Source organism: Mauremys reevesii, linkage group 14, assembly GCF_016161935.1.
Source record: "Mauremys reevesii isolate NIE-2019 linkage group 14, ASM1616193v1, whole genome shotgun sequence".
NCBI lineage: Eukaryota > Metazoa > Chordata > Testudines > Geoemydidae > Mauremys > Mauremys reevesii.
This window is the reverse complement of record NC_052636.1, coordinates 25,003,152-25,021,982: the sequence shown is the minus strand read 5'-3', so window position 1 is coordinate 25,021,982 and position 18,831 is coordinate 25,003,152. Positions and strand designations below refer to the sequence as shown.

At 50.8% G+C, this 18,831-nt stretch overlaps 1 non-coding gene and 1 pseudogene across 1 annotated transcript; one reads left to right on the top strand and one right to left on the bottom strand.

The window, feature by feature from the left end:
* The window catches only part of LOC120381563, a 250,910-nt pseudogene that overhangs the window by 214,723 nt on the left and 17,356 nt on the right, over nt 1–18,831 (bottom strand).
* TRNAG-UCC lies at nt 17,964–18,035 on the top strand. The gene has a single exon. It is a non-coding gene; the product is annotated as a tRNA-Gly (tRNA).

The following is an 18,831-nucleotide window of genomic DNA, read 5'->3' as shown; positions in this document are numbered from 1 at the left end:
GTTTGGGGATCAGTGGTTCCCAGCTGGTAACGGGAGAGTTGGCTGGACCCTTTTCTTTTCTCCAGCTGGCACGGGATGAGGAGATCACTCTGAGTGCAGTGTGAGTTGAGAAGTATCCCAAGCCCCATGGCAAATGGCCTCTGTGAGGGGTTGATTCCCACAGTGCTAAGATGCAGCCACCTCTGGGGTGGATCCAGGGTGGCCATTATTTGCTCGTGACAGGCATGAACATTTCTTACCTATTTTGTCCCTCCAGGCCTTCCATACTCCAGTTCAAGAGACATCCCCCAGGGCTCCCTCTGCCTGTGTGACTGGCCAGCAGGGGGCGGTGGTCACTTTCTATCCACTTCTCAGGCACTGTGAGGTAACAGTGTTGCTGGGTGGGGTGGGGCTGTGGGAGATTGCAGCTGAAGGGGATTGTGGTGGGGGGAGGCCTCTGGGTGGCTGGGCAGGGGGTACCCTAGTGAGGTTGGTGGGTTCTGGAGATTTGGGGTTTCAGGGGGTGGGTGTGATGTGCCCAGCCCTGAGGCTGTGGGTCCTGGAGGTGGGTATCGCTGGGGGCCTGTTGGCTGCAGAACAGCCGGGGTGGGCGTCTCTTGGGGAGGCGGGACAGGGGGTTAGAGGGAGCCTGGTGCTGTGCCAGGGGCTCTGTCTGGGCTTCCCCCGCAGACTCCTGGGATCGCTGCCCTGCCCAGTGCACAGAGTGTGTGGGAGAATCCCCGGCGCTAGGCCAGGGGGTGCCCCTGTAAAGCACCAGGGGATCCCGCAGGGGGGAGGAGGGGGTGCCAGGCAAAGGGCAGGGCAGATCCTGCTGGAGGGCGGGGGAGGGATCCTAGGCAGGCAGTGAGGGACTGAGTTCCCAGTGGGGGTCTCTTTTGGGGGGTCTCTGGCTGTTGGGCTCTCTTAATGGGGGGAACCCTTTGGGATTCCCAACCTGGCAGTGACGGTCTGGTGGGGGTTCTCTGGCCGGTGGGGCTCTGAGGGGTAGCTGAGGTCCCTGGCCAGGGACTATGGGGGCTGGGTCCCAGAGAATATCTGGGGGGGCTGGGGCTCTGCGGGCTGCTCCTGACCTCGCTTCTTCTCCCTGATTAGCTTATGCCAGAATCCTGGCTCCAAGCACTGCCCGACATTCCCCGGCCAGGCCCAGTCACTGTGATAACTTTCTAGCCACTTATCAGACACTGTGAGGTGAAATCACAGATTTTTGCTCTTCTCCCCTCTTGAAAACTGCAGGAACTTCCAGTTCCATTGTCCAAGATTGTCCAGTCCATTGTCCAGTCCTTGTCCTGGATCTGGGGGTGAGGGAGGTGGGAAGGGGGTCAGCACTGCCGCACAATGGTCTCTTCCCCAGTGTTCTGGACTCATTCTTTCTGAACTCTGGTTTCATTGAGACCAATGTTAATCCAGAGTCACTGTATGGAAAGACAAGGAGTGACTCCGGATGGACAGTGGGGCTAATGAGATCAGCAATTCTCCCTGTGAGGAGGGGCTCTCATTAGCTGCTCTCCCCAGAGAGCTAAAGGAGGGAAGCTGCTCAAACGCTCTGTCCCTCTCTGCTCAGGATACTGGGGTTCAGCTTGCTGGGTCAGAGGCTGCAGCCTCCATTGTGATCGGGGAGACCAGGCTTAGCAGCTGCTGCTCCCCCAGCGGGGTTCTGTGCTGGGAAGTGACCTTAATTAAAGCTGCTTCTCTGCCTGGCCCAGGGGATGACTTTCTCCAGCTGGTCCTAGCCCCCTAGGGCAGCCCTGGGCCCTGTTAATACTAAATTCTGAGCCAGAGTCTCCAGGAAACTGAAAGACCTCAGGGAAAGTGCTGGGGACTGTTATGAAAGTGACTCTGCACAAACAGCCCCTCCTCATTTCTCCTCCCAGTAGCAATTGCCAGGAGAAAATCCAGCCCTGGGAGAGCAAAGCCCCCAGGAATGGGACCTTCCCAGCCAGAGGGGCAGGGAGAGAGGACGGGAAGGAGAGACTGAAAGGGGCAGCGGGAGAAATGAGAGGGGGGAGAGATTTCCAGCTCTCTAGTCCACCCAGACACATGGATTGCTGCGTCCCTGGGCAGAACCATTTTCCAGTGAACGAAACAAGGATCGGACAGAGGAAAAGCCAGTTCCTGACTCCATATTCCCCCTGCTGGGGTGTGGCTGCTGTGGGGTCAGTGTCTGAGGGAATCCCCCACAGTGACTCCTTTGGTTCTGCTCTTTTCAAGCCTTGTGTTCAGAGACTTTGTTACGGGATGAGGGGAGGGAGAAGGGAGGTTAAAATGTGTCTGGGCTTAGCCTGGCAGGAGGGGCCAGGTCTACATTGTAATAAGCAGATTGAACATTTCCCAGCATGGCAGAATCTAGGGTGTCTGTCTGCAGGGAAAGGGCCTGGGGGAATTCTGATGTGAAATTAACTAAAACCGGTTCTGAAACACCCACAACTGCCCTTCTCCCCCAGACAGGCTGCAGAATGGCATCCATGTTTCGCTCCAGGTCATCCCAGCCTGCCGTGGGACAGGGAAGAGAAATGGCTGCAGTGGAGCCAACTCAGGTAGAGATTATCGGGGGGTTGCTGGTGGGTTCCTGCTGGAGGAGAGGGACAGCAAATACACCAGAGGGGGGAAGGTTTGCACAGTCTGCTCTGGAGGTTGGAGCGGGACAAGAAATTCACAGCGTGGGGAAAGGAGGAGGCCAGGGTGTGGCAAACCTGCTGGGAGTTATTTAATAAGTGCCCTAGATTCTAGGAACAGACCCAGGAGGTTGGGAGGTGGAAATGCCCTAATTTGTGAAGAAAGAAAATAGCCCACCTACATGGAGCTAGTCAAACTGACCAGACTCCGAGTGCTGGAGCCTGACCTCACTGACCAGCGGCTGCTGTGAGATATGAAGGGGGCACCCATGAGTCAGGCTTATTGGAGCTGCCTCTCCCTTCATATCCCGCTCCTCACAAGGAGGAGGTTATTGGGCTTCCTACCAGGGAGCTCTCCCTGGACCCTGCTAGGGGCTCCATCTCCTGTATCAGTTGGTGGCCAGTAGGGGTGTGATGGATCTGCTGGGAGAGACAAGGGGCTCTCTCTTCGTCCCCTCACCCTGGTGTTTGCTGGATACGCTGAGCGGGGTCGGGGTGGGACTCTGTTGACTGCGATCCACCCAGAGCTTTCATTTGATTCACTCCTCTCTGCCACAAATAGTGGGGCTGTGAGTGGGGCAGCAGGTACTGAGTGTTGGACTCTTGCTCTTTCAGGGGCTGGTGACCATCGAGGAGGTGGCTGTGTATTTCACCAGGGAAGAGTGGGCTCTGCTGGACCCCACTTAGAGAGCCCTCTACTGGGATGTCATGCAGGAGAACTATGAGACTGTGACCTCGCTGGGTAAGGGTTCCTGTCCCCTCAGTTCTTGGAAGGGGAAATGAAGAGTTAAGGTTCACACCAGCCCCACAATGCCACCTCTACTCTGTCCTGTTGCAGCATCACCCCAATATGCCAGTGACACACACACACTACCAGAGACCCTCCCCTGCTGCAGAACACTTTGGGAACAGAGCACAGGAGCTGTATCACACAGTGTCAAATAGCTCCTGTTTGCTCAAGTGAAACTGGGAGTTAGGTCTGGCATAACTGTTCCATACCCCTAATCATTTTTGTTGCCCTTTTCTCAACCTTTTCCAATTCCAATATATCTTTTTTTGAGATGGGGCAACAACATCTGCATGCAGTATTCAAGATGTGGGTGTATCATGGATTCATTTGCTGTTTTTACAAATATGATATATGATATATTCTGTCGTATCTATCCCTTTCTTAATTATTTCCAAAATTGTTCGCTTTTTTTCACTGCTGCTGCACATTGAGTGGATGTTTTCAGAGAACTATCCACAATGTCTCCAAGATCCATCTCTTGAGTGGAAACAGCTAATTTAGACCCCATCATTCTGAATATATAGTTGGGATTATGTTTTCCAATGGGCTGCACTATGTGCTATCCTGACATCTAGCGCTGCTGAGATCCTGCATTCAGTGATATCCCTGCCCTTCCTGTTCCCTTTCTCCACTGAACCCCACCAGCCCATGCTTCCTGTTTCCAGCTTCCCCAGGACTCTCTGATTGTCTCTGAACCTCTCTGTCAGCAAGAAGCAGTGCCAGGGACACTTGCCCTCTGACTGGAGTCCTCAATTTCTGGGACATGGATTTACTTTCTCTGTGTTGTAAGAGGCTCTGTCATAATGAGGGTCTGTGACATTACCTAGAGTACAATCTGGACTGTTAAATAGCTGTGTCCCCTCAGTTCTCCAACCTGGGGTGCCTTTTCCATTGTTTTATCGCGAGAACAGCCCCTCTTGGCCAATTAACACACAGTCTCCAGCATGTAACTCACTCCCAGCTACACAGTATTGAGTGCTGCTAGACAGCCACTCATGAATTACACCTCAGGAGAAAACCAGCAAATTCTCAAGTGCCCAACTTTCCCCCAGAAATGTGCGTCTTGCACTGTCCAGCACGCTACTGAACAATGCAAGCTCATATGAAGTCTGTGATTTCATCCGTGGAAAATGACATGCACCAGCTTGTTATCCCAAACGGAGTTTCCAACACACTTTAATCCAAACACACTGGTTAGATGAACAATAAACCAAGATTGTTAACTACCGAAAACTAAAACTAGGCCCAGCCGATGAAAGGGGCACTCCCAGGAGACACTGTATAAAGGCTGTAACATCAAACAACTTTGTAAACTTGAGACAGCTGCCTTGGGGACAATGACAGGGAGAATCCTCCAAAGTGACTCCTTGGATTCTGCTCTTCTCTGGTCTCTGATTGTTCCTTCCGAAGTGGAGTACTTTGCACATGTCCCTACTAATTTCATCCTCTTTCCTTCAGCTCATTTCTCCAGTTTGTCCAGATCATTTTGAATTTTAATCCAATCCTCCAAAGCACTTACAACCCCTCCCAGCTTGGTATTGTCCACAAACTTGATAAGTGTAACAGAGAGACTGTTATTGGGAGGGTTTCACCATGTGTCAGAGGGTTACACCCCAGTGGGAGGGGGCTAGGCCTGTACTGGAATAAGGTCACTTTGTGCTTCACAGTGTGGCAGAACCTAGGATGTCCATTAGCAGGGGAAAACCTCGGGGGAATTGGCTTGTGGAATGGACAAAAGCCCTTTCTGAATTCTCACACCTTGCCCTTTTCACCCCAGCAGGCTACAGAATAACGTCCATGTTTTGCTCCAGATCATCCCGTCCTCCCAGGGGGAAGGAAATGGCTGCAATGGAGCTGGCTCAGGTAAGGGATTATCAGGGAGCTGGTGGTGGGTTCCGCTTGGAGACAGAGGAGCAGTAAATGCATAGGAGGGTGGGAATTGCTAGAGGTGGTAGGAGGCAGGAAATATCTTGGGTGGAGAAAGGGAGGGGACAGGATGTGACAAACCTGCTGACACTAGTGTAGTTTAGGGTGTGATGGGTTGTCATCCCCAGGGGGCAGTCTGGGGGGCTTCTGGGAACCGCTGCGCCCTCTAACCCTCAAGCTGGGCTGGCCCTTCTCACACTGCTTTGCTGGAGCTTCAGCCAGGCTCTCCAGGCCCTGCTATCACCCAGCATGACAGTTCCAAACTCAGTTCCCAGTCCAGTTTGTGGAAAAATACAGGTACCAAAATGGAGTTTAGTGTCATGTGGTCTGGTCACAGGCCCTGCTGCGTCATAGTATCCATGACTAATAGGCTGTCTGAAACATTCAGAGGAAGGCTAAGCTCTTCCACAGTCCATTGTCTTTCTTGATAAGCCATCAGCACTGTCTGGCTTCTTCATTGTTCTATCTGAAAGGCTCGTTGTGGGTGTTACCCAGAGTAAGCACATTTGAAATACAGATACAGAGTCAGTATCCATAACTTCAGATACGAATATGATACATGCACACAAATAGGACAATCATATTCAGCAAATCATAACTTTTCCAATGACACCATACATGATGCATCTTGTACAAAATACATCATAATTATGTCCTAATCATATTATAACCATACCACTATGCTGAATATGGGGGTGTAGTATCAGATAGGGCCTAATTTCAAGGCACAGGAGTTGGGAATGGAACTTCCCCTCTTTGTGGAACAGGAAATAACCCCCCAGCCAGGGCTGGGACAACTTCCCAGACTCCCAGTGCTGGAGCCTGAATCTACTGGCACTTCATTAGTTACCACCAACCCCAATCGTTGTGGCAACTGCAAACTTTATCAGTGATGATTTTATACTGTCTTCTAGGTCATGGACAAGAAATGTTAAATAGCACAGGGCCAAGATGCAATCCTTGTGGGAAACTGCTAGAAAGAAATCCACTCAACCATGGTTCCCCATTTACAATCCCATATTTTTAATCTATTTAATGTATGCTGTGTTTATTTTGAATCTTTCTGGTCAAAATATTGTGCTGAAACAACTCATATGCCTTATGGAAGTCTAGGTATATTACATCAATACTATTAGCTGCAACCAAACTTTTGATCTCCTCCAGTAAGGATATCCCGTTAGTTTGATAGGCTCTGTTTTCTCTAAACCTTTTTTAGTGGGCACTAATCATATTACCCTTCTTTGATTCTTTATTAATGAATGAAAGCCAGTATTGGCTGCTCCATTATCTTCATGAGTATAGATGTCAGACTTCAGGTCTTTTAGAAAGTCTTGGATACAAGTTATCCGGACCCGCTGATTTAAACATGCCTGACTTTAATAGCTGCTGTTTAATGTCCTCATGACTTCTTGTTGGAATGGAAAGAGTGTCATCGTCAACATCTTATCATAAGAGTACATCATCTGTTTTTCTCCAAATCCAGGAGAGAAATATTTATTGAGGACGTTTACCTCTTCTGTATTATTTTTGATAATTCTGCCATTTCTATCTAGTAAAGTACCATTGTTAGGATTAAGTTTGCACTTAATATACTTTTTAAAAACTTCCTTCTTATTGTCATTGATTGGTCATTGATTTCTGATAGCTTCCCTTGCCAACTTTCTACAATTCTGACTTTCTAACTTCTATTCTTTACTATTGACTTCCCCTTTCTTCCATATATTTTATTTGGAGAGTGTTGGGATTCCTACCAGGGAGACACCAATAGGGTCCAGAGACAGCCCCATCTCCTATATCAAGCTCTGGCTAGTAGGTATGTGATAAATGGGAAGACCCTGCCTCCATCTGTCAGCTGGGAGACACAGAGGTTCTCTCTTTCTACCCTCTGATGCCTCCTGGCTGCTCTAAGCTAGGTGAGGTGGGACTCTGTTAACATGGGCCTCCCAGAGCGTCCATTTCCCTGGTGCTGCTGTTCCATGAATAGTGGGGTTGTGAGTGGGGCAGCAGGTACTGAGTGTTGGACTCTTGCTCTTTCAGGGGCCGGTGACCTTCGAGGAGGTGGCTGTGTACTTCACCAGGGAGGAATGGGCGCTGCTGGACCCCGCTCAGAGAGCCCTCTACTGGGATGTCATGCAGGAGAACTATGAGAATGTGACCTTGCTGGGTAAGGAGTCCTTTCCCCTCTGTTCTTGGACGGGGAAATGAAGAATGAAGGTTCATGCCACCCCCACAACACCATCTGTACTCTAACCTCTACTCTGTCTTGTTGCAGCATCCAGGGCCGGCTCCAGGCACCAGCCTACCAAGCACATGATTGGGGCGGCACCTTGGGAGGGGGCGGTGATCGGGGGTTGTTTTTGGTTTGGTCAGGCGGCGCTGGGGGGTGGCGGGGACTTGGGCGATGCGACGCGGCGCTGGGGGGCGGGGACTTGGGCGGTGCGACGCTCAGGGAGGGGTCGGGCGGCGCTCGCGGGGACAGGGCGGCGGTTTTTTTTCTTTGCTTGGGGCAGCAAAACTGTTAGAGCCGGCCCTGGCAGCATCACCCCAATATGCCAGTGACACACACACACTACCAGAGACCCTCCCCTGCTGCAGAACACTTTGGGAACAGAGCACAGGATCAGTATCACACAGTGTCAAATATCTCCTCTTTACCTCAAGTAAAACTGGGGGTTAGGTCCAGCATAACGAACAGAAGCTTCCTACCCCCGGCCTTCTCTCAAACCCTGAGCCTTCTCGACCCAAACCAGAAAGTGCTTGGGGTGTAACAAGCAGGCGGCTGGAGTCAGAGCTGCCGGTCCAGGGTTACTTATCACACAGACACTTGGTGCGTCCTTGAATGCTGGGTGGGGGTATCCAGACAGGGGAGCTCCAGCAGCAGAACACTGAATCTCACCCAGGATTACAGATGACACAACTCCTCACTGATCTGGATTGCACCCAGCATGTGAAAATGGCCTAGGTTGGTAGTGACATTTCTTGAGACATGCAGAGTCTTGCTCCCATATCACCAGGTGTAATAATAATAACAGGAAAGGCCGAATATGGAAAACTGATTGTTCAGCTCGCTTTTGACCAGCATCATATTTTGCAATATATTCCAAGTAAGGAAATTAACGTGCAACGTATGTGTCGTTGTTTGGGGTTTTAAGCTTTAAAAGGCTTGTGTGATTTTTAGCTCAGGGGGACAGTGTTCCAATAGCTGTTGCCCCCTGCGCACTTTTAACCAAGAAAAGAACCTCAGGCTGAGCTGATTAAAAATCAATCGTGTGGTCGTTTTCCACAACAGCTTCAAGAGGTCTCTGTGATGGAATGTAAATGTCTTCTTCACACCTTCCCCCTGCAGGAGAATGGCTGTTTGACCAGCTGTTTGCCTTGCTGTCTCTGAGGAACTGGTCTGTGGGTGTTCCCCAGAATTGTAACTTTTTCAGTAATCTCATACTGTAAAATCTCATAACTTTACATACAGTGTTACTACACATTTTAACAGGAGGATAATATTCAGTAGGTTATGCGTTTTCAAAAGATACCTCACAAGCAGTACCGTGTACAGAATTGATCATAATTTTCTAGAAGAGTGAACACAGGGGTATAGACTGACACAGTGTCTGTGTGTGTGTTCCCAGCAGATATGTGGGTATTTCAATCCCTCATAAGCACAGTGTTCAGCATCTTCAAGGACCTGGGGAACTAGTCCTGGGAATTCACTGGTTTACCAAGTGTGACACTGGATGGGATTGGGAGACACTTTGGTATTAATAATAAAATAATATTATAATCTGATAAAATTGCAATGAATCGTGCTAGATATGTCATGCCAAGTGTCAGTGAAAATGTTATGATTTGCCAAGTATGATAATTTTGTTTCTATGTTTGTATCACCTTTGTATTGTGAGTTATAGATATGTAGGGTATATCTGTATTTCCAGACTTGTGCAGTGTTTCTGGGTGACACCCCCAGACATATTAGCATCAACACTGCCTAGCCTGTTTGATGGCCCATTGAGGGTCATCATCTGTACAATGAGCTCATGGAAAGGACCAAGGGGATACACCTATTGAGTCAGCAAGACATGCCCGGGTATGCCTGTGTAATGAGAACTTCAAGGCTTTTCCATGCCACGTGCTGTGAAGCTTGTGTTTGGGACTCAGGAAGTACAGGCCACATGGCAAAAGGAATATAAAGGGCAGCTGCATCATCTCCATTTTGTCTTCAATCCACCTTCCTACCTCTGGAGCAACTCCTCTACAAACTGAACCCTGGAACAAAGGACTGAATGACCCATCCAAGCTATGGATGTGTTCCAGATGGACTTTCAAGCCAGCAACTCACCAATACTGCTAAGAACCTGATATATCCATTTTGGAATGTATCTGACTGCGTTCCCATTTAACTTCTTTCTGTCTTTCTTTCATTTAAACCTTTAGTTTAGATGTTAAAGGATTGTCTGGAAGGATGGAATTTTGGGTAATATCCAAACCTATACTGACCTGGTGATGTGGCTGTGACCCTTTGGGGTCAGAGGAACACTTTGTTTATGTGAGCAGAGTTTTTAAATAACCTCTCACTGTACTGGACCTAGCTGCTGATTAGGAACCAGAGAACAGGGATGGAATAAAGGGGCCGTGTGATTTCTTTTTTCAGCTTCTCGATTACCCGTGTGGGGGATCAGAAGCACAGTTTGTGACTGGTCGGTGAGTTTAACTTCAGTGTTAACCAGCAGTTTTGGGAGCATCTGCTCTCCCTTTTTCAGCCTGCCCTGATCTTGGCATTTTCAGTGAGAACTGCCCCTGGCCCACCAGGTCACACTAAGCACTGAAGTTAAATGAATAGAATGTTTTTTTTATGACCAAGTCTTATGAAATCAACTGAACTCCTTTGTTTTCTTTCATCTGAGCAGGGTTTCTAGTTTTCCAGCGTGATGTGATCTCCCAGCTGGAACAAGGGGAAGAGCCATGGTCCCAGACCTCCAGGGTTCAGAGGAAAGAGAGATCCTGAGATCTCCCTGCACAGGTGAGGAAACATTAAACCACCTCAGAATCTGTAAGTCCTGAAGGAAACATCTGGAATGCCCAACAAAGCCCTTGGGGAGGTCTCTCAGTTCATTATTGTCCCTTGCAGGGGTCATATCCTCAGGGTAAATATAGTTCATGGCTTCCTATAGATCCTAGCAGACACCAGGCAGTAGCTTCCTCCCTTCCCCCTGCGTATTTGGATGGGATGTGAAGGCTGAATTCATCCCCCTCCTCTCTCCTATTTGGGGGAAGAGTCTGGGGGAGTTCAGCTCCTGATTTTTATTTGACCTGTCTTCAGCACTTGTTTTTGTTTGGTCTTCCCCTTTCCATCCCTGTTTGAGGTTTCTGTCTCTATCACAGCAGGTGATGCAATGGCATGTGAGAAAGAGGAGCAGAATTCTCAGCCTGAAAATGTTGAGCCAGTGGGTAAAAACAGAGCATTATCGCAAAGATCGAAAAGGAATGTATCCAGGAGTCATGAGCAGGGAAAATCCTGGGAGATTCAGTACAGACCAAAAACAGATCAAGGAAACCAGCCAGGGAAGAAAGTGGATACATTTATTTCTTCTTGGGGAACTCAGAAGATCCTCATGGAAACCACAACACAGCAGGATATCCTCAGGCGAAAAAGAAAAAATACATGCAGGGAGTGTGGAAAAACCTTCTCTCACAGCTCAGCCCTTTCTGTACATCAGAGGATCCACACAGATGAGAGGCCGTACGAATGCCGTGAGTGTGGGAAAAGCTTCACTCAAAGATCAGTCCTTTCTGTACATCAGAGAATCCACACAGGGGACAGGCCCTATGAATGCACTGAGTGCGGGAAAACCTTCAATCGCAGTTCGCATCTTATTAGGCATCAAACAATCCACGGAGGAGAGAGCCCCTAGGAATGCCGTGAGTGTGGAAAATGCTCCACTAGCAGCTCAAACCTTAGATTTAATTTACTCTGGTTCCTCAACTGTTGCTACAGCTCTACTACCCATCAGTCCAAAGACTGAGAGAAATGAAGAGTTCCAACCATTGTCCTTTTAGTATCTTATTGTTCCTCTCTCTGTTTTTTTGTGCTGGCCTTTCTATTCTATCACTTTCTGCCTTTGTTTAGTTGGTAACAGTTGGTTTCCATCACTCACGTTTGTTTGTTTAAATCTCTATCCGTTGTGAAATACATTTTTTGCTTGTTCGATAACTGTACTCAGGTGCTGTGTGAGATACAGTAGCAATGGTCCACAGTAAAACTAGTAACCTGGGATACTTGGGCAAGAGAGGATCTGGGATTTCACCAGGGATCTGGTGATCCGGGCTGGACCCCAGAGGGGGACACACTGAAGGAACTCAAGGGTTAAGGTGGCTGCTGTAGCTCAGAGGAGGGTCCTTGAGTTCCAGAAGGCTGGTGAGTTTGGTCACTAACATCCAGCTGCCAAATGCAAAACTCCCTCTTCCTTGTGGCAGGTGGCAACAAGGAGACTCACAGTCCTCAGCACCCTGAGAAGGGTCACAATGTGTCTCTGTGTTGATCCACCTGTCAAATCCACACAGGGAAAGCTCCCGATAGCACAAAACTCTGCCCTATGAAATCATGGAACATGTGCTCTTTGCTCTGTGAAAGCATGTAAAGAATCCAAGCGCTGGAGGACAGGGTTTGGGTCCAGAGTGACGTAGAAAAATTGGACCCAAAGAAATCTGAGGAGGTTCAACAAGGAGAAGTGCAGAGTCCTGCACTTAGGATGGAAGAATCCCAGGCACTGCCACAGACTGGGGACTGACTGAGTGAGGGGGGTTTGATAGCAGCCTTCAACTACCTGAAAGAGCAGCAGTGTGGGCTTTCTCCTGGCCACTTTTGCTGGTCTGGGCAGGCAGCCTGGAGGCCTTTCTAGAAGAGAACTGGGAACGGAGTTAGAAAAACCAATGTGAAAACCAGAACCTCAGGTTTAGACTCATTTATTTATAATATTAAATCTTCAATTCTAGTGTCACAGTCAATACAATTGCTTCAGCCTGATAGTTGCCCAAAGGGAAACTTAACGTCTCTCCAAGGGGAGTGGAGAGAAAGCACTTTTCAGAGTCCAAGAGAGACAAGGCGGGTGAGGGTAAGAGCTTGCAGAGGACCAACCTCTGTTGGTGAAAGAGACAAGCTGTGGAGCTAACCCAGCACCCTTCTTCAGTTCTGTGTAGCCTGGAAGGTCGTCTCCTCCATAACCAGCAGTTAGAACATAAGAACAGCCACACTGAGTCAGACCTGTTCATCTAACCCACTCTCCCGAAAGTGGCTAATGCCCGGCGCCCCAGAGGACCCCTGGGACCAACATGGATACAACACCACCACAAACAAGGTTAAAAGTCAATGCACTTGGGAGAAGCATCTTGTGTTTCCATGGGCGGTAGGTTTGTAGAAATTTTGGTGGTGCCCAGAACCTGCCCAAACTCCGCCCCCCACCCGCCCAAGGTTCTGGGAGGGAGTTTGGGGTGTGGCTGGGGATGAGAGGTTTGGAGTGTGGGAGGGGGCTCAGGGCTATAGCAGTGGGTTGGGGTGTGGGGTGATGGCTGTGTGGTGGGGCGGGTGTTGCGGGGTTCTTGATGCCGGCGGGGGCTCTGGGTTGGGGCTGACGGTTCGGGTGCTGGGGGATGAGGGCTCTGGCTGGGGCTGGGAATGATGGGTTTGGGGTGTGGGAGAGGCTCAGTGCTAGAGCAGAGGGTAGGGGTGGGGGGTGTGGGCTTTGGCTGTGTGTGGTGGGTTTGGGGTGTTGGTGTGGCTCAGGGCTGGGGCAGAGGGTTAGGGTGCAGGGGGATGAGGGCTGTGTCTGGGATGGGGATAAGGTGTTTGGGGTGTGGGAGGGCTCAGGACTAGGGCAGAGGTTGGGGTTCAGGGGTGTGTGAGGGCTCTATCTGGGGCTGGAGATGAGCGGTTTGTGGTGTTGGAGGGGGCTCAGGGCTGGAGCAGAAGGTTGGGGTGTGCGGGGGGTTGAGGACTCTGGCTGGGACTGGGGCTGGGAGGTTTGGGGTGTGGGAGGAGCTCAGGGCTGGGGCAGAAGGTTGGGGTGTGCGGGGGGATGAGGACTCTGGCTGGAACTGGGGATGGGAGGTTTGGGGTGTGGGAGGAGATCAGGGCTGGGGCAGAGGGTTGAGGATGTGGTGAGGGGGTGAAAGCTCTGACTGGGGGTGTGGGCTCTGGGGTGGGGCAGGGCTGGGGATGAGTTTGGGGTGCAGGCAGGCTGCTCCGGGACAAGGGCCAGAAAGGAGGACTCCCAGCCCTTTCCTGCTGGCAGCAGCAAGCTCTGGGAGGAACCTCATTCCCCCTCCAGCAGCACCCTCACTCCCACCACTGTCACTGCAGGTGCTCCTAGGGCCCGTCTCAGGTCCAGGAATCTCCCTCGCCTCCCCCATGATGGGTGCCGGGGGGTGCTGCATGCACCTCCTCCCCTGCTGTTGCCCCTGACTATAGCCTCACTGGGGGTGGGGGATGGGGCTGTCTCCTTGCCCAGCATGGGGCAGGAGTGGTGACTCCCGGGGGGGGGGGGCTGTGATGGTGGAGGGTCCCGCTGGAAAAGGGAAGGGTCTGAGGTGGAAGGGCAGGCTCAGAGTCAGTCTGCCCTGGCAGTGAGTTGGGAAGGGGGGGCACTAGGATCCTGTGGCAGCAGTTGCTGCAGGGAGGCAGCATGGAGCTGCATGGAAGAGGCAGGGACGCTCTGCTCCCTCCAGGGCCCAGGGACATGCATGGGGCCAGCAAGGGGGTCCGGGGGACACTCGGGGGAAGCACGGGGGGTGGCAGGTGGGGCCAGAGGGGAGACCCGGCCCCAAGCTTTGGTGGAGCTGGGCCCCAGGGCTCTGAATATTGCTGGTGCCCGGGCACCACCTGGGTATATAACTCGCCGCCCATGTGTGTTTCATTCCTTATGTCCTAGTCCCATCATGTGGCCATTTCCTTTTCTTCCTTTCTGTTAAAAGCTTTGGTGTTTTGCACAGAAACATTATTTCCCCAGGAGAGAGCCAGGAGTGGGGGGCTGCATTCCAGTACCAAACAGTCACTGGAAGGGGGCAGACAAAGGCCTTTAGGACGAGGCGTCCGTCACTGTCAAAAGATCATCTCCCTCCTGCAGGTCACTGGCAGCCTGAATTTGTTCCTTATGCTCCCAGAGTCTGGGGGCTGGAATCAGCACTACCCAGCCCCTCCATATGTAGCAGGAACAAACACAAACCTGGTCTTTAAAACAAGCTGTCCCCTTCCTTCTCAGGGAATATTTTTCTGTGATTGAAGTTGAGCTTCAGTTCCCCTCTCCTGGGGCGGGGCAGGTGTGGGGCCAGCTCCCAGTGAGATCTGTTTTCACCATTGCCCCCTTTCAGTCACTCTGGGATGGTAACTCTGCCCCCAGCTGTCAGGCAGCTTCCAGCCCATCCACCCTGTTCATTAACTCCATAGTCATGTGTCACCCCCTTTGCCAGCGCACAGAACCTGCAGGAAAGCTACTCCTGCCAGATGCATTGGTGGTTTAGTGGTGTGCGGAGGTGTCTTCTAAGTAATTCATCTGGGTTTGATTCCCAGTCAATGCAATAATGGCTTTTCTCTTCTGTTGTTTCCTCATCTGGAAGTGGTTTAATTTCAGTCACATTGTGTTACAATCACATTATCTATAGAATGAAACAATAAATGTGTCAAAGTCCAGCAGGTCATACAGGATGGAGGCACACAAGGGGCTGGAATGTGTCATCTGAGAAAGACAGAACACTTGGAAACCTGCATCTCCCCTCCCCTGGCCTTGCGTGTTATGATTCTAGCTGCGTGAGCTGTTTGTAGGATGTTCCGGCATGATGGGGAAATGAAGTTTTGAGTCAGTTTTTGCTCCTGCAGATTCCTTTGCTGTTATAATTATAATGACATGAACAAAAGGGAGGCAAAATAAACATAAATCCCAAATTGCAATACAGGCGGGGAAAGAGACGATCACGGTTAAGCCAAACACGTCAAAATAAAAATTAATACTAAAAAAGGGGAGAGGGGAAGAGATCAGGTATGTGGAGATCCCCTTGATATTTCAATGCACATTGTTAGAATCAAAGTTCATACTTGACACTGGAAAACCCACAACTACCTGTCTCTCTGAACACCTATGATGAGCAAGATGGAGTTGGGACACCTGTTCTGCTTCAATCATTTACTGTCTCTCTGTTCTCTCCTTCTTCTCCCCCCAATTCCTCGTCTCCAATGTCTCTGCCTTTCTCCTCTTGCTCCCTCTCCCCTGCCCTTTCCCAGGAACTCACACTCTACAGCATTTAGGACAAGCCAGAGCTCCCATGTTCTGCACATGAGCCTGTGTCAGAGGACGTGTGACCCCGGTCAGAACCAGTCACCAGATCAATATGACCCTTTATGGGCGACTTCTCTGCCTGCTCTGCAATTTACATCTCCCCTCTCCCCCCCCCCCGCAAACAGGGTGGGGTACAGCTCTGACAGAGGCCTAACAGGAGAAATTTTAGCCCAAAGACAAATTTGTGTGAAATGCTGAGAAGTGAAGAGCCCCCTTCCCCTCCCCCCAAATCCCCAGAACTCTAGTGTCACCCCCATGGCACCAGCACCGGGAACCCAGTGAGATGGGGTTACAGAATACAAGGGGGGAGGGAGCAGGGGAGAGAGGTGACAGGGAGTCTATCTCTTTCCTTCTCTCGTCACTTTCTGTTCTTCTCTTTCCTTCCAGGATCTGCAGTCACAGCAGGGAAGGGTTTGTCTCCGTGTCTGTCACGGAGGTGGTGGAAGTGACGGATTCTGTGATTTCCTGCAACCTCCGTGACTTCTGCAGTGGGCACAGTGGCTGACTCCAGGGCCACTCAATCAACTGGCTCCAGGGACCGCCCAAGCAGCGGCCAATGCGGCTGGCCCTGGGGACCACTTGACCAGTGGTCCCGAGGGCAGCAGGAGCAGCCACAGCTTGGTGGCCTCTGGCAGCACTTCTGGGGTGGCCAGAGCAGCAGCTGGCCCCCTGGGGCTCCCCCCTGCCCTAGCAGCAGCTGGAGTGGCAGCGACTCTCAGGGCTTCTCCCCTGGTAGCTGGTGCTCATTATTCATCAAATAAATCAAAACACTTCCCCCTGCAAGTGGATTTAGCCCGGGACCCTCAGAGTCAGCAGCTGTTACGCCCCCACTGAGCTCTCTGGTCAGGTGTCCTAGTGCCAGGAGCCTCCGATGTAGATCCTAAAATAGCGTTTTTGCACCAGGGGCAGCTGAAATTTTGGACCAGACATTGTAGCTCCTCTGTTATTTTACTGAATTGCTTCAAAACAGCAAGTGTAGAAAGTCTCCTAAGTGCCCCTGCTCTCCAGGAGTCTGTGCGTTCCACCTAGCAACGTACAAACCTGCTCTGCCCTGAAGTGGGGTCAGACAGTGACGGTAACGCAAATCTTCAGACTATTAACCCAGGTCCCTTTCTTTAACCCAGGACATGCCAGTCACCTGTTAGCCATGGTGTTATCTTCATCTTCAAATACCTCTCAGGACATTGAACAGAGGAAGTGAAACCCCCTCCCCCGAATGGCTCCCTGTTGAGGCGTTGTGCCGGACCTGCCCCTGGAGACTGTCTGGTTTTATACTCTTAGAGCTTTTTCTCTTCAAACCCCTTATCCCAATCTCTGGGCCAACCTCCGCATTTCAGAGTTTAGAATTTACTCTCATCACCCTCCTATGGCACTTTCCATGTGAATTGGGCAAAGCAAGTGGGGGAAGCTCTGTGGCTAACGAAAACCAATGCTCTGGGTGAGGCCTGAACTCACACCCACAGCTGTATTTCCCCCTGCATGAGCCACTATAGGTGCTTCTTAGACAAACTTGGGCTGTCGGTGGTTATGTGTGTCTGTGCTTCACCACTTTGGCTGCTCTGTGAAAAGCTGATGGTTCAAACAGAAGCTGGTGGGTTTTTGTTTTGTTTTCAGCAATTAGAGTCTAGTACATTTTAACAGGCAGAAAATGTCCTATTCTGGTCTAGCCCCATTTGACTCCTTCTGTCCATCTTCTTCCTTCCCCCTCAGTGTCTTTCCTTCCCCATTGGGGACATGCAGAGATGAACCCCAGTCAGTCTGTGTCACAGAGAGTCTGTATCTCCTAAGGAATGTGAGTGAAGGATTCCAGCTGAATTAACGCCGCTCACCTGGGTTAGAAACATTTGTTTCTTTCGAGCAGATAGTGGGAAATGGAACATTAATTCAGACCCAGGAGGCAAGGCAGAGGTTTCATGATCTTGATCTCCATGAAGGGAGAGAGGATCCCCAGGAAGGAACAGAGCTTCCTTTAGATTCAAGCTGGGTCTCCTGGAAGTTGGAAAAGACCCTTGGTCACTGAGGATCTCATGGGATCGTGCTGCTCCAGAGGCTCGAGAGTCCTGGGTGCAGGGAGGGTGTCACTGCACAGTCTGAAATGGAAGGGAGGACCCTGGAAGGGAAGGGGAGGAACAGAAAATGGAGAGGAATGAAACAGAATAAACGCCTCTTCTGTCTCCCAACCCCAACCCAGCAAGAACTGTTATCAGTGGGGAAACTCCCCACGATGAACGGCAGAGACCACAGAGACATTCGCCTCATGCTGAGAAGTAAGGTGACCAATCACCAAGTGTGAAAAATCAGAGACTTTCACCAGATGTATTGGTGGTATAGTGGTGAGCATAGCTGCCTTCCAAGCAGTTGACCTGGGTTCGATTCCCAGCCAATGCAATGATATGATGATTCCTCTACTGGGAATTGGTTTAATTTCAGTCATGTTGTATCAGTTTATCAATGGAATGAGAGAATCAGTGTCCCAAATCCCAACAGGTCATTAAACACCCAGTGGAGGAAGAAAGGGGTGGGACTATGTAATGAGCAGTTGGAGTCATCCTGGTATTACAATGCTTGGTTTATTTTTTTTTAAATTCCTTTACTTCCCTCTCCCTTTTAGACTCAGAGCCTTTAAGGTCAGAAGGGACCAGTGTGATCATCTAGTCTGACCTGCTGCACCTTGGAGGCCAAAAGACCCCACCCACCCACTCCTGGAATAGACCCGGAAGGGGAGGCAGCTCTGTGCACTGACCCTACCCCAGGCAGCACATGGAGCCCTCTGCTCCCCTCCCCCCACAACGGGTGTGCAGAGATGTGCCAGCAGCACTAAGGTGGCTCCCTGCCCACTCTACATCCGCCCCTCCGTGCCGCTCCCAGAAGTGGCTGGCATGTCCCAGCATCCCCTGGGGTGGGGGGAGTGTCTCCACGTGCTGCCCCTGCCCTGAGCACCAACTCTGCAGCTCCCATTGGCCAGGAACTGTAGCCAATGGGAGCTCTGGGGGCAGCGCCTGCAGACAGCAGCACATGGAGATCCCCTGGCCCCACTCATCTAGGAGCTGCTGCCAGAGGGTTGTGTGTACCGGTCACTTTGGGAGCTGCACCACCCCTCCTGCACCCCACCCCCACCCCCAGCGCAGAGCCCGCACCCAAATTTCCTCCCAGTGCTTTGCTTGTCGTCCTTTCACCAGAACCA